This window comes from Lycorma delicatula, chromosome 5 (genome assembly GCF_047948215.1).
Source record: "Lycorma delicatula isolate Av1 chromosome 5, ASM4794821v1, whole genome shotgun sequence".
NCBI classification, from domain to species: Eukaryota; Metazoa; Arthropoda; class Insecta; order Hemiptera; family Fulgoridae; genus Lycorma; species Lycorma delicatula.
The window spans coordinates 175998311-176014083 of record NC_134459.1 but is presented as its reverse complement, the minus strand read 5'-3'; the positions used below and the strand labels follow the sequence as shown (position 1 = coordinate 176014083).

Here is a 15773-nt window from a genome sequence, read left to right as displayed (position 1 = left end):
GGAAGCGCAGCTGGCCTGGCAGCACACACACACACACACACTTAACGAGAAAGATGGCGTCATCGAAGTAGCTATACGTCATTTATTATAAACATTTAAATGGCTATTAAAAATTAATATTAAAATTAAAAACCGTAAAATTCTACAATAAATCACAGAATCGTCCTAAAATTGATCAAATCACTTGAAAATGTTCACAGAAATATACTCTATGTCCTAATACTAATCGAGTAAATATTTAATTAATAAATATTTAATAAAAACAGAAAACTGAGGGACGCGAAAACACGTGGTTTTAATACGGCCCTCTTACCTAAAATATATCCTTCTTTACACGTGAAAAAGATATTGTTTTAAACGGTTAATTACTTAAGAGTTAAAAACTACATGAAGTCAATAAACGAACCCGTAATTTAACTGCTAATGTTAATCGGAAAAACAAATAAAATAAATTCGTGTGATGTAAAGATTATTAAATATATAATCAACTTTTTAATGTAATCCTTAACTGGGCCCGCAAAGGGTAATCTTATCCACGAGTGCGTGGGGTCGCTTTCTTTCATTAATTAAAATTTTATTGGGGGCTATAACTCTGGAACCGATGAAAACAAGTACCGCTTACGATAGATATATCGTAGAAAACCTCTCGATCAGAGCTTATTACTGCAGTTAAGAAAAAGTTCAAAATCTAATTTTTTTAAATTTTGGCTTTTTTTGGACGCTTTTGGTTCATCCGATTGTAATGAAAAGGGGAGGTGCACAACTAGATCTGTTACAACTGTTTTAAATCCAAAATTCCAACATTCTACGGCTAATCGTTTTTGAGCTACGCGAGGTAATTACGTACGCACATACATATGTACAGACGTCACGCAAAAACAAGTGAAAATGGATATTTCCGTTGAAATCTGAAAACCGAAATTATTCGCGATTACAATACTTCCTTTTACGTAAAAATAAAAGTTGTAAATTATAAGTAAAAAATAACTAAAACACTTTAAGGAATATATCTTATCGATCCTAATAACGGTAAAATTATATAAATAAATAACCCACAGTATGCGATAAAAGTCGCGGGCATCCAAAATTATATAATGAACTAAGTTGTGATTAGTCTCGACGCACAGAATTTTATATAAGTTTAAAAACATTAGATTTAGATAAAATTAATTTGTCACCTGTTAAAAAGAAAAAAAAATTATTACTAGTGAAATATCTATTAGAATTTTGTTATCGCTTGTAATTTTAGTAATCGTTAATTGTGTAATGTAATGTAGAATATTTAAATAAAGATCACTCGCTACCAGAAGAACGTTTATTATTATTTTAAAAAAAATGTATTTTCAACGGAAAATGTTAACACACTTAAAAAGCGCGTAACATTTTTTAATAATAAATCCGTATTTATAATTTTTCAGATTTTTCTTTCAGCGGTAAATCTATTGGTTCTCTGATGTGTGTAATTTTCACGCGAATAAATAACAACAGACTTCGATTTTTCAAAAGGGGTGAAGGAAGGTAAAAAAAAAAAAAAAATTGCCCCTGCCTCCGGTTAATTTACTAAAAAAACATAAATAAAAATAATAAATTTAACGAGATACGATGTACTGCCACCTCCAAGATTAAAAGAACCGAGCAAGGTTGAAACATAAAGTTCGATTGTTTTATAAATATTTCCGTTTGATATGCAGATTTCTTTAATTTCTAAGGCGCTATAAACATTTTATAAAAACTCGGAATTCGCAAGCAAAGAAATCTACTTTTTTGCACCACTCAAATTTATTCATTATTACGGGCAATTTTTCTTGAAATAGATAAAAACAAATTACGGCTTCCAAAAATTTACTAAGCATTTTTCAAAAAATAACATTTCAATGGATATAAAATTTATTTTATTACGCAAAAATAACAAAAAAACTTAAAATATGAATCCGATTTACCTATCTTAAAATAATAATCGCAATCTTGACGGGTAATTTACAAATAATATCTAATTTTTCATCTAAACTATTACTTACAACCAGCTCGAACAATATTTATCGTTAAAATTACGGCTTGTAAACATTACAATTACTTTCTATTTTAACTTTAACTTCATTGTAATTACGGCAGCTATCATATTAATTTTGTCCGTAATTCAAACCTAATTTTTTTTTCCGAATTTAGAAATAATTGCAAATAAAATTACTCTTTACTCGCAGACGATAATAAACCGATGAAAACGTTACTAATATGACAGGATGGTGGATAAATTGAGAAAATGAAGACGGAAATGATCATAATTTTATAAGGAATACGTTACCGTTCGTAATTTCAAAGAAAAATCTGTTGTTTAATTGAAATCCATCCAAATCGTTTTCGGTAAACGGACCGGGTGTTGCGTGCTGAACGGATTTTGATGTCGGTTTTGCTTGCATTGTTTTATAAAGGTGTGATATTTGTTTGATACGTTTACGACCGTCGCCTATCAGTTTTACGTACCTGTAGATTACAGAAATAAAAACGCCACTAACTCAAAGATGGAAATCTTCTTTTAATTTACGGTTATTATCAAAACGATATCCACCTTTCCTTTTCCTGATTGGAATGAGTTAATCGATCTATGGATGTATTATGGATTTATTCTACCGAATGTTTTTTAAATCCCGTTAAAAAACGTAATAAATCTTTTAAAATGTTTAAAATTTCTACATCCGTTTATTGAATATAACGGAATAAGTAACGAAACGTTAATTATGTTTTAAGCACGATCTGAAGCAGAGTTCCAAAAATTTTAAGAAACTACGTTAACTGAATAAATTATCGTAAAATACGGTAAAAAATAAGAAATTATGTATTACTCGTATTTTAAAAGTTATGCATATAATTTCTTAAAAATATTGTTGCCTTTCTAGTATTATTATGGGGATTAAAAATTCCACAGTAGGAATAAATGTAGATTTTTAACGTGGATAACCTATATATATATATATATATGTCTGATACGAGATAGTAATAGCGTATATAAGTAATTTAAGTGTTTATTGTGGCGATTTTGAAACCGGGATAAAGTTGTACATATTTATTATGCAGCATTTGTATGCTTTTTATATTTAACAAATGTAAAAAAATATTGTGTTCTTGTGAAATAGTTTTCTCATTTTCGAGGTTTATTTATTAAATCGCTCGCTAATTTACGTAACTTATATTGGATTTTACTATAAGTTTCATTAATTTTTTATACTGTATTCACTTCTCTGTACAGCGTTTAAAAACAGCTGTCAAAAATGGGAAAATAGAATACGGGTAGAGTTGAAATTTAATAAAAATAAAATGTTGATACCAGTATTTTTAATAATATTCATTTTTTTTTCTCTTTCCGTAGGGGGAGGAAAAATCTCTGCCAGCCGCCGTCAGGCCAGCACTGACGGCAGTGCGGGGTTCTCCCCCGCTAAAAAAACCTGCCCCCCTATCCTGCAGGGCCCGGATCTAAGCCATATGATATGTACAGTCCCTGCAAGATCACACAGGCACTCTACTATCCGAATCCGTATGACCGGAAGGCGTCCCCAGGGGGTGATCGAGGAGCGACGACTCCCGAAAACATCTATGTCCAGACAGGAGCCGGGTAAATTCGTAGCCTGTGTTCCCGTGCTTTCGCTCCGCCCAGTTCCTGACGTCGCTTAATAATATTCTCAGTATGTACTGTTTTGATACGGCGTAAACAGTTTAACAAATATGTAACGTTAGAATTATAAGTAAATATGAAAAATTAAGTAATTTCAGCGATTAACATTTCTAGACCGATAACGGAAAAGTCTATTTCGTCGAAATAAAGTTCAAATATAATTTAGGCAGACCAACAGGTCCTTTCGCCAACCGCGCGAGAAACCGAAAAAAGGATATTTTTATCCCTTTATAGGGGATTGAATAATACCGGAAAATATGTTCGCTGGGAAACATTTCTGCCCTTTGAATAAAATTTTGAGATACAGGACCCTTAAGATCCATATCTCCTTGCCTGCTACATCTATCGTGACAAATTAATCGCCGTCACGTACAAAAAATCATCGTGCCGATTTCATCCAAATCGGTCCATCCGATCGAGAGATACCCGGTTTCTGGAATTCTTCATCGCTGAAATCGTGTCGTTTGGTTAGAAACAGACACGAACGGTAGCGGTTCGTAGCTAAATTTAACGAGGTTGATTTTCTTAGCCTTTTCAAGGCCGCGGTTAAAGTTTTCTGTAAAATAAAAGAACCGAAAACAAGAATGAATCGATAGCAAAAAGCAGGATAATAATCTAATTCTACACTTTATTAGATTCAAGAATACGGCACACCGTTTCTAAGCACATTACGCTTAAAAGGCCTATTCGGTTTAATCGAATAAATAATAAAATGACAACAGATAATATTTTTTAGTAATATTAGGCGATAAAATGTCCGCTTAAAAACACTATACTCCAACGGCGGTTAATTTCAATTTCTATGTACGCAGAAACAAATACGTTATTAGTTTTTACTAATTACCTTCTCTTTAGCCCTTCTGATTTGGCGATCAAAGAGTCCTTCCTTTCAGCAGTCATCTGATCGCTACTGAAAAAACAAATAAACACTTTCGTATTCCTTCCGCAGATGATCGAATTAGAGAAGCGAACGAAAAAGGAAGTTTCCGTAAACACGTGGCGTAAAAGAAAACTATTTTCCGCCGGCACGCCAGGGTGGGCTCTGCTTTCTCTTCCTGGCAGTTTCCTATGTGCGCATGCGCACAACAGCTAAACACAACGCCGCTGGAACTGTGAAGCGCACAATTCCGTACAAAGATTTTCGTATCTTTTTCATAAACTGGGGGATGGCTACTGACATTAAGCTTAAGGATTAATAAAAATAACCGATTATTGGGGATTTTTCTTAAGCCAGAAATGCAACACTTGCTTATCGCATTCCAATCACACGGGTAGGCAGCTAGACGGCGTTCCAAGAATCTTCAAAAGGTTTTCAAGCTCTTTTGCCAGGGTAGTTCTAGAAAAGCGGATGAACTAAAAAGAAAAGCGCTACGTCGTTTTTAGTAATAAAAAATTACGCGTATAGAATTTTATTTCGAAAATACAAGTACATCGTTAAATTGTTAATTACATTTTTTTTTAATTTCAGTGCTCCTTTGATCAGCCAAAGAAACATAGTTTTTTGTAATTTTTTTATTTCGCGTCGTTTATTATTGTATGTAATGAATGAAATGAAATGGTAATCGCAGAAAAATACCGAACCCAAGTTCAGAATCGAACACAGGACCTTTAGTACATCGGACGATTGTTATAGAACCCGACTACTAATGTGATTTATTTTTTCTCTTAGATTCATTTAAAAAATCGTAACGAAAAATTTCAGTCTACATATTAATTGTTGGATTTACATTTAATTTACACCATTATGTAAGTTATTTGAAGACACAATTAGTTTATCCTGGATAATCTCAAGATTTTTTTTTTTAACCTCAGATTTTTATTCCTTCTTAAACACATAATTAACTAGATGAATCACGGCTGATAAGAATCGCTAAATTCGTGCCTGGAATCAAACCAGAACCTTCGACATGTTAGCAGGTTGTTTGATCCAGTCGACCTACTAAACCGATTTTTTTATGCCTTATAATACACTTTAAAAGGAAAATTCAATTAAAAGATTATCGGTAAATATTTTTTAAATGTTACGAATAGAATTTAAAATATTTTAACGCTCGTTCCGAATATTTTCAAGTAAAAATTAATCTTCGTGTAATAAACGGTAAGCTATTTAGGAGTCGATAATTTATTTTGTAAAAATAAACGAGTGTAAACTGATTTCTAACATTTTTAATCTAATAAATATTTAAAAAATGGAATATTTGAGTAGACACTAATTTAGTAATTACAATGACATGTAGTTTTTTTATCGTGTTTATGTGGGTGTAATATCGCACTTAATAAAATCTTCGGTGTCTGAAATTTTATTTAACTTAGCTGTTCATTTACAGTACGTGTCTTTTCAATAATTCTAACCTTTTTACGAAAGAATTTCTGTTAAAAAGATCGTTTAATTTAGTCATATTTTATTTGAATAATACAAACAAAGGATACAAATTATCGTTTCAAAAATTGTAATTATATTAAAAATATATATAAACTCACCTTAATCAGTTATAATAAATATCTCGATAAAAAATATGTAAATTGGATGGTTACGAATGGATTAGGTTAGCAACACTTCCCTGGAAGCATTGCGTAATATACCATGACTTCCCGACAACAGTGTTGTCGGATTTCATCAATTTTTTCTCTATATTCACTTTTCTCTCCTTCATCTGAGTACGGCAACGATCTTCACCGATAACATCTTCCAACTACCCTACTTTTAAACAAAAAAAAATATAATGAAAAATTATTCCATCTAAAATTTAGTTTACAGACCATCAATTTAGTTTCATTCACAATCAATTTTTTTTTACATTATACGTTGTCTAATATTAAATTATTTTTTCTAATATTTTCTATTATTATTATTATTTTCTAATATTTTAATTGTGATTGCGATACGTTTCGGTTTCCAGATTTAAATGAAAATATACATTTTGACCATCCCTGAATCCATTTTGACTAGTTTCGGCGTGACGTAAAAATATAAAATATTTTGATCTTTAAAGGGAAGACACCTCGGTTTGAATCGGACTTCATCTCCTTTTATTATTTTTTTTCAACTATTTTTTTAAAATTTAAATATACTGATTTAATAATTATTAACCAGTGATTCTAAAACAAAATTACAATACATAATAATTCAATGATAATAAAAAAAAAAATGAAAAAATTATTAGCGAAATAAAATTCTACATACTTTTTAAAATGTGTAAATTTAATTTAATAGGTATTACATACGTGTATATGTAATAGATGTTCCTGAAACATCTGATTATTTAATATTAATTGAAAATTATAATTTAAAATCGTATTATTTTTGGATTTTCTAGTTTACTTACGTAACAAACATCTGTAAATAAGGAATATTTGAGTAGACACTAATTTAGTAAATACAATGATAGATAGTTAAGTTATCCTTTGTGAACCAACGGAATAAAGACGGTTTTCGAGTGTTACATCGCACTCATTAATCTCAAAGGGGAGGGTTAAAATCTTTTGTGTATGTATTATGTGGGTTTACGTGAAATTTTATTTAAGGTACCTTGAAGTGCATTTACATCATACTGAAGTACGTTCCTCTCTAAGTTAGTTTAAGTAAGTTTAATCTTTACACGAAAGGATTTTTAGTTAAAAAGATTGTTTAATTTACTCTTATTTTATTTGAATAATACAAACAAAGAATAAAACCACTGCAAATTATCGTTTCAAAAATTGTATTAATATTAAAAAAGTAAATAAAACTAATTATTTAATCAGTAATAAGTAATAAAAATATTTACATTGGATGCGTTACAAGTGAATTAGGTTAAGTTAAACTGTTGGCTCGAGGCTTTAATTATTTTTTATAAACATTACCCCAGACGCAGATGAAATTACTCAAATAATGGGGTTCTATGTTATCTAATAGTAACCCTAAAAAAGTAAATAAAATTTACGCGTCATAATGTTTCAAACAAATACATAAAATTAAACGAAGTAATAATAATAATAATAATATTTTAATTATTTATATAATTTAAAAATATATATTTACCCGTCGATTTCCGTGGTGGAGTGGTAGCATCTCGGTTTTTTATCCGGAGATCCCGGGTTCGAATTCCCGTCAGGCATGGCATTTTTTATACGCTACTAAATTCCATTTCCATATTCCTATACATAAGCTTCTCTATAAATCGTCGTAGTAAATTAATTCATGAAATAAAAAAATAAGTAATTTAAATAAATAAAAATAAAAAAGAAAGAAATTTTATCTGTGATAGTAATGCATAAATCTTAAAAAAATCCGTTTTATAATGTTATTTTATAAAAAGGTAGTCAGTCGGTAAATATATCTCGAGTAACCGACCCAGAGTTAAACACATGATGTAAAAACAGATGTATGTAGACAGCTTCGGGCTTGAACGAATGTACGCGGAAATTAACGAACGCCGGTTTGAAGAATTTAACCTTCCTAAACGCTTGTTGGTCTGTCAAAACATTACTGTACGTTTTATTAAATCTTGCTTTCGTTTGAAACATTATAAATTGGTATTATTATATTTATTATAATGTGAAATATTATTCAGGTATTCAGGAATATGTTTAAGAGTAGTATTACTATTAATTTGTGATTAAAACTAATAATTAAAACCAAACTTGTATGTAAGGTAAGTACAAAATCAATTGGATTTTGACAAAAGTTCAATGCAGCAAATTACCTAGTTTATATATATATATATATATATATATATATATATATATATATATATATAGTGTGTGTGTGTGTGTGTGTGTGGGTGTGTGTGTGTTTTATATATAAATAACCTTTATTTATCCACATGTTGATTACAATTAGTAATACTAGATGAAATGTTTCTTACAAATAAATATTAGTACATAAAATAACTTTTTCTATACTGTCATCCACATATCATTTTAGTTATATTTGTAAATCTTGTAAAATATTTTAGTGTAACTGTTCATTTTAAAAAAATCTTGTACTAAGCTTTTAATATTTTCTTAACTTACACTTTAAGTATAAATATAGTCTATGTAACGTACATTTCCTATTATAATGTAACTCTTAATTATATTCTAATGTATAATTTACTCTTTTCTCTTACAGTGTACATTACAATATGTTCAACGAGTAAATAATAAGCAACCCTCCATGACCCAATGATACGTATGATATGTAAATGAGGTGACTTAGGCTGACAATTCCCGAGACCTGTGGTTAATTGAATTTCAACCGTAAAGTATTCTGGCATATACTGTCTAGTACTCAATTTCATATAAAAGTAGCTAACTTTTACTAGGCTTTGAATCTCATAACCTTTGACTTTGAGAATCAGCTAGTAAACAACTGATTTGTGGTGAGTTAATCAGATCTGTGTGCTATCCAATATGAGTTTTTATACAGTAATTTAAAAAATAAGTTTACACAAATTATATACTTGTAAGTACACAGTATTCAAAATAATTTGTTTACAAATTCTCTTAACAGATTTTTAATCACGTGTAAAATATTCTAATGTGCATATACTTTGGATTTAAATTTCTTTCATTCTAACAAATCGTTTAAATGGAGAAAATTATCATATTTTTTTTTAAACTCCAATTAAGAGGAATATGTGGTTTCACCACGATGGAGCCCCAGCACATTTCAGTCAGTCGGTATCAGATTTCAATAATACTTGTTATATATATATATATATAATATATATACACATACACACACACATATAAAAACATGATGTAAGTCATTCATAATGAACGCCCATTAAAAACTACTGAAGATCGTGACGGGAAACACAAGTAAACCAAACAGTTTGTTTGGTTTTATATATATATATGTGTGTGTGTGTGTGTGTGTGTGTGTGTGTGTGTGTGTGTGTGTGTGCGTGCGCGTGTGTTATGTTACCATTCGTTCCTGATGCGTTCATACTGTTATATGTTTTATAAGTCCGATTCTTTGAGAGAATAAACACGTATAAAATTCACTGGAGCGAATATTTGTCAGATAAATGTATTTCTCTTATTTCATATATATATATTACATACACACAAACACGCACTTATACTCACAGTGAAAAAAAGATAATCCTTGTTCCATGAAATTAAAAGGAAATTTTAAATAATAATGCTCTTTAAACATTAATAACCAATTTTTTTATTTGGGCTGAACATAAACCACAAGATAAAATTAATCTTGTTTTAATGAATGAGTATAAAAATTGTAATAAATTTACAATTTAATACCATTAAATGATTAAAAAAAAAAAAAAATTAATTTATGATTAATGTAAAAATATTATTAATTTTTAATTACATAGAATCTGATGTTGACAACACATGATTTTTTGTACGCCTATTAAATTACACTTACACTTTTTTTAAATGTAAATACGTAAAATTTTATCTGATTAATAATTGTAGACATTTTTTCTTTTTTTTTGTTTGTTATTGAATTATTATTCATCGTATTTTTTTTATATTAAAAGGTTAATAATTATTAATAAATCAATATATTTAAATTAAAAAAAGAATAAAAAAATGTAGATGAAAAAGGGGATTTGAACGGATATGCTTTCCCCTTTCAAATATTTCATTAATTAAAATTTTATTTGGCTATAACTGGAACAAATGAAAATAAATACCATTTACGATATATCGTTGAAATCCTTTCAATGTGGGCTTATTACTGCAGTTAGAAACTAGATTTTGGTCTTTTTTGGACACTTTTGGTACAGTGGATTGCAATCAAAAGGGGAGGTGCACAACGAGATGTTATAACAGTCCTAAACACAAAATTTTAACGTCCTACGGCTAATCTTTTTTGACTTATGCCAAATACTTAAGTACATACATACGTACGTACAGACGTCACGCCGAAAGTAGTCAAATTGGATTCACGGCTGGTAAAAATGGATATTTCAGTTGAAATCTGAATATCGAAATTTTTCGCGATCACCGTACTTTCTTACTTTGTACAAGAAAGTAAAAATGAACTAAAATTAAAACGTGAATTAAGAAACTATTTTTTTATGAATTTTGAATTATTTATTTATTAACAAAATGGATCACTTTTTACGTTTTTTTTTTATTTTTTAAGATAAATTCTCTCTAATGATCATCTTATAAGTTTTTTCGGAAATTGTTATTGTTGTATCTGGCCGGGATTAGAACTCGGTACTCTGAACGAAAGGCCGAGACGCTACCGCTCAGCTACGGAAATAGAGTAATAATTAATTTTATTTTTCACTTTTAAGTCGGTTCAGCTATAATTACGTTTTGATTGTTTTGTTATACATTTACCATAACTAGGCGGGAATTCAACCCACGACTTTCAGTGTAACAGGGGGAGAAGTTATTTTCCCGTTGTTGCATTTTTCATTCGTTTTACTTATTTAATTTTAAATATTTAGTGATATGCGATATCAAATTTCTATTCGCGCGCGTGCGATTGTTTTAACGTGCACTTTTGTATTAATAAAAAGTCACATGATTTGAGGTTTGTCCGAAATGGAACATTAAATAAACGGTAACTATCAGTTCTATTTTATTTATCGTAAATACAGGGTGATTTAGGAGGAAAGGGAAATAATTTGGGAACCGATTCTAGATCTTGAAATAAAGGAAAAAGTTCACCTACAAACATATGTCCGAAAACGCTTGTTTGTAAAGTTACGGCTAGCGAAGATTTCGCTCGGATTTCAGTTCCCCTGTGAAATAAGTCATACTGAAATTTTTAAGGCGTTATATAAGGGGTAAAATTGATTGTTTCTTATGTTTTTTGTTTGTTATGTTGTGTTTTCACCCCACCTAGCGGGTGGGTTCGGTGTCGACATATTTACGAAACAAACAAACAAATATACAAATAAACTTTTTTATTCTATATATATATATATATATATATATATATATATATATAAATGGCTTGTTCGTATGTGTGTCCGCTAAAGACCAAAAAACTAATGGACCGATTTACGCGCGGGAAAAGGGGAAAATGAAAAACGGGGAAAAGGTGGAAAGAGAACAGGGGAAAATGGGAAAGGCTAAAAAGGAAACTGGGTGAGCGATGAGGGAGAAGAGCGAAAGGGAGAAGTTGGAAAGGGAAAAGGGGAAGGAGAATAAGTGAAAGGTAAAATTTGTGAAGTTCAGATTTTTAATTTTTTATGAAATTTTCAATTGTGTTCATTTAAACTCTCTCTCTCTCTCTCTCTCTATATATATATATATATATATATATATATATAGCAATAGCGAAGCATTGCCGGGTCTGCTGGTATTTTAATAAAAATTAAAAAGGAAAAATTGTAATTATGGAGTAACAGATTTCATTTGCGCGCCGCGTGTGTGTGCGTGCGAAATCTTGCAATGATAAATAAATGTAATAAAATAAATTTCTTATAGTAACAAAAAAAAAAAATAGTCAATGATCAATGATAAAATAATAAGATAATTTATAAAATTGTTTAGTTTATACGCCGACAGAGGACTTTAGCTAAGACGAATATTAGAGGTAATTCTTTTTTTATTTAATTTTTTTGGGATGACGTAACAAGTAAAGACAACTGACAACTATCACTGTGACAATGCGTCGATGGTGAGACGGGTAAGGGGGGGGGGGAATGAACAAAACACAGGTGGCTTCCTTCGTTCTGATTGGCTACCGTCGGACAGTAATGATCACGCGATACAATTCAAATACAACTGTAAACTTGAGTATATGGTGTATATGTGTGTGTGTTGCTGTCCAGCAATATATTAATAATCTCTATTTCTTATATAGACGTTCGATATAATTAAATTAAATCAAGATTTGTCGATTATTTTATATTTACTACATTTTATTTAAAATAATAATTAATCTCCCGTAATATTTATAATTTTTTTTTTAGAATTAAAAAAAAAAGATTCTAATATTACATAATAACAGATAAAATTTTTCCAGTTTTATTTACAATTCGACCTTGTAATACCTACGGTAGATGACATTGACATATTAAACAAAAGCAAATTTTTGCCCAGAATCAAACCCTAGACCGGTAGATTTAGAAAGCCAACATGCTACCAACTATATCGACGTGTTTTTTATACGATAAAATGTTACAAACTTATTTTTAAAATGAAATAGTACATTAAAGGGTAAAAAAATGAATATGTAAAACTTGTAATTAACTCGATTATATCTAAGGTCACACTAAATTAAACTAATATTTATAATCTGTTCTTTTTTTTATTAATTTATTTCACTCGTATTGACAACATACAAAGGTATCTACAATTTTTTTCTTTTCCTCAGGGCCAACTGTTATGTATTGCATCACAGGATGAGATGAAACGGCAATTTTGTAGCGCGTGAAAATGCCACGCTGACCGGAATTCGAACCCGGGACCTCCGGATAAAAGGCCGAGACGCTACCTCTCGCGCCACGGAGACCGGCAAATGTCCCTTACTATTCACGCATTTTTTTTTTGTATTATGTTTTTTTCTTTTTTCACGTTATGAATTTTGATAATAATTTAAGATATGCCAAGCCTAACCGGAAATCGAAAACAGAATTATTTATTGTACAAAAAGAACGGAATTCAGGTGAAACGTCACCCTCACTGTTTTAACAATATATACGAGGAAGAGTTAAATAAAAATATTGTGTGTGTGTGCGCGCGCGCGCGCCCTCAATTCTTTAATTACGCGACAGACTTAAAAATTAACAAAATATTTTCTGTACATCACGGATCCATTCTTTTGATTTTATTGACCCAAAAAATGTACGGGAACAGTATTTTTTATAGAAAATTTACCGCATCAGAACTGTCAGGTCAATTGATATGCTTAACAAACAGTCAACACATAATACGCGTTACAACGGCAACAGGACATATTTTTTTACTACTACCGTTCTGGTCGGCGAAAAAAAAACAATTCATTTTAATTTATCAGACTAAATGTATCACATAACCGACTTAGATCCGAAAGATTCTGGATGCGGATTCCGTTAATTTTTTACGTACAAATTATTTATCTACCTCGCTGTCATTAAAAAAAAAAAAAAAAAAAAAAAAAAAAAATTTTAAGTTTGAGCAATGAGCCTGTAAATTAAAACAAAAATACTAAATAACAATCGAAGTCGCCTGAATCTCAATCCGGTCGGCTCCATTCATATTTAAAAAAGGAAATATTAAATATTCAAACCGTTTATATTTAACCCGACCTCTTCTAAGAGATCGAGTAAGATAACAAATGTCGAGGCTTACACAACCGCATTTCTCTTCAATAAAAACGGTCTGAAATACTCCTAACCTGCGCGTGCGTTCCCACGCTCGGTATGGGGAAAAAGAGACAGCAATATTATTTTTCACTTAAGATGCAGTTAGTACAATTAATTACCGTACCTAACTTCACACGGGCACTGCCCAATTTTCAACCTTACCGCACATTTACGCCTAATCATATCTCGAATAAGTATAACAGTAAAAAAATAATACAATTTAAGTACAATTTGTATTTAAATTCAAAATAATAAGAATAATAAAAAGCGTATAAAACATAATTTTATAAGATGCCAAAAAAATTATACGCACAAGGCCCCATAAAATTGTGGAGACGATCATTAATTTTGAAACTTTAATACATTTTTAGTAAAATGCATAAAAATTTTACGACTTCCAAATTACTTTCCTATAATCTTTATTTTTTCGAAGGAACTGCCCGAGGATGTAAATTCAGAAAAAATGGAACAGTCGAGGAATCGATTACTATTTAATTTAACGGGTTGGTTAATTAGCTTTATTTGTTACGATTTAATAACTAGTAGATGACTAAAAGATGATGAAAAATGTGAATCTTTACCTAGCGAAAATATAAAACGGAATAATAATATTTCCTGAATGAAGCTGAGGAAACTCGCACGACGGAAAGAGTAGTAGCGTCAATGGAAAGTTCTGGTAAAAGTAATAAAGTGAAATGCTAGCGCATTACATAACGAATACCTTTGTTATAAATACACACTTGCTTAAATTTGAATCTTGGTTCAACAAACGATATTTTTTTCGGTATTTAAAAAACTATTTTTCTCTTAGATTTGTCATCGCTTTTAAGTCGCAAAATGTTTGAGATATCGAGGTCCGAATAATCGACGTTTTAATAAACATTTATTTCAGATTATATTTAATTAGAATCAAAATTATTTTCCCAATTTTTTGCAAGAAAATATCTCTAATAATTCAAGTACTTGAAACAAGCAATAATTTATGTAAATTTTACGGATAAATAAAATATGTGAGGTCGGATGTATAAAATCAGTCATTATTTTACTAACTGTATTATAACAACATAAAAAAAAATAAAATAAACAAAAAAGTTATTAAGTATGATTTTTTTAGTTTTTAACACTAGTAATTAAAACGAAAAATATCATAAGTTCATTAATAGAACAAAACTGTATTGTCAAATGGAGAATATAACATCGATTTCAAATATTTTAGGAATTTTTTTTATATATATATATATAAATAAAATATAAAATAAAAAGTAAAATTATAATATATTGATTCGTTAATAAATTTAAAAAAATAAATAAAAAAATTTTACCTTAAAAATTAAAAATTGTTTTTTTTTTTCTATCTTCTTACCGGTTAGTTGGAACCGATTTATTCTATGCAAGTAAATAAGTCAAACGCAATGCAGCGGACGATGCCAAATTTGGCGGGTAACAGGGCAAGGGAGAAGAAAAAGTCAGGTTAAATGGCAACAGCGTCTGTCGGTCATTAAATGTTAGAATACAAAAGCTCCCTATTGAGTCTCTGTACATAACCGAAGCGAACGATTCTTAAATAATTTTTAGGTAATTTTCAGTTTCAGTAAATATTATTCTCTCTTATAAATAATATAATATATTACATTATTTATTTATTTGTATACTCACACACGCGCGCACAATTTTTAATTTTAATTGTATATAAATATTGAAATATACTTTTCTATATAAATATAATTTTTTTTCTCACTCAAAATCTGTTATATGAAAACCTTTGCTATAACAAATTTTACTAGATAATAAAAATATATTTTTATGTTTTTATTCTCTCTCTCTCTCCCCCCTTCACACACTCTCTCCGTTTTCTCTCTCTC

General features: G+C 29.8%; 1 protein-coding gene across 2 annotated transcripts in view; it reads left to right on the top strand.

Moving 5' to 3' along the window:
* The window catches only part of LOC142325612 (uncharacterized), a 68745-nt gene that overhangs the window by 842 nt on the left and 52130 nt on the right, over window positions 1-15773 (top strand). The window lies entirely within an intron of this gene.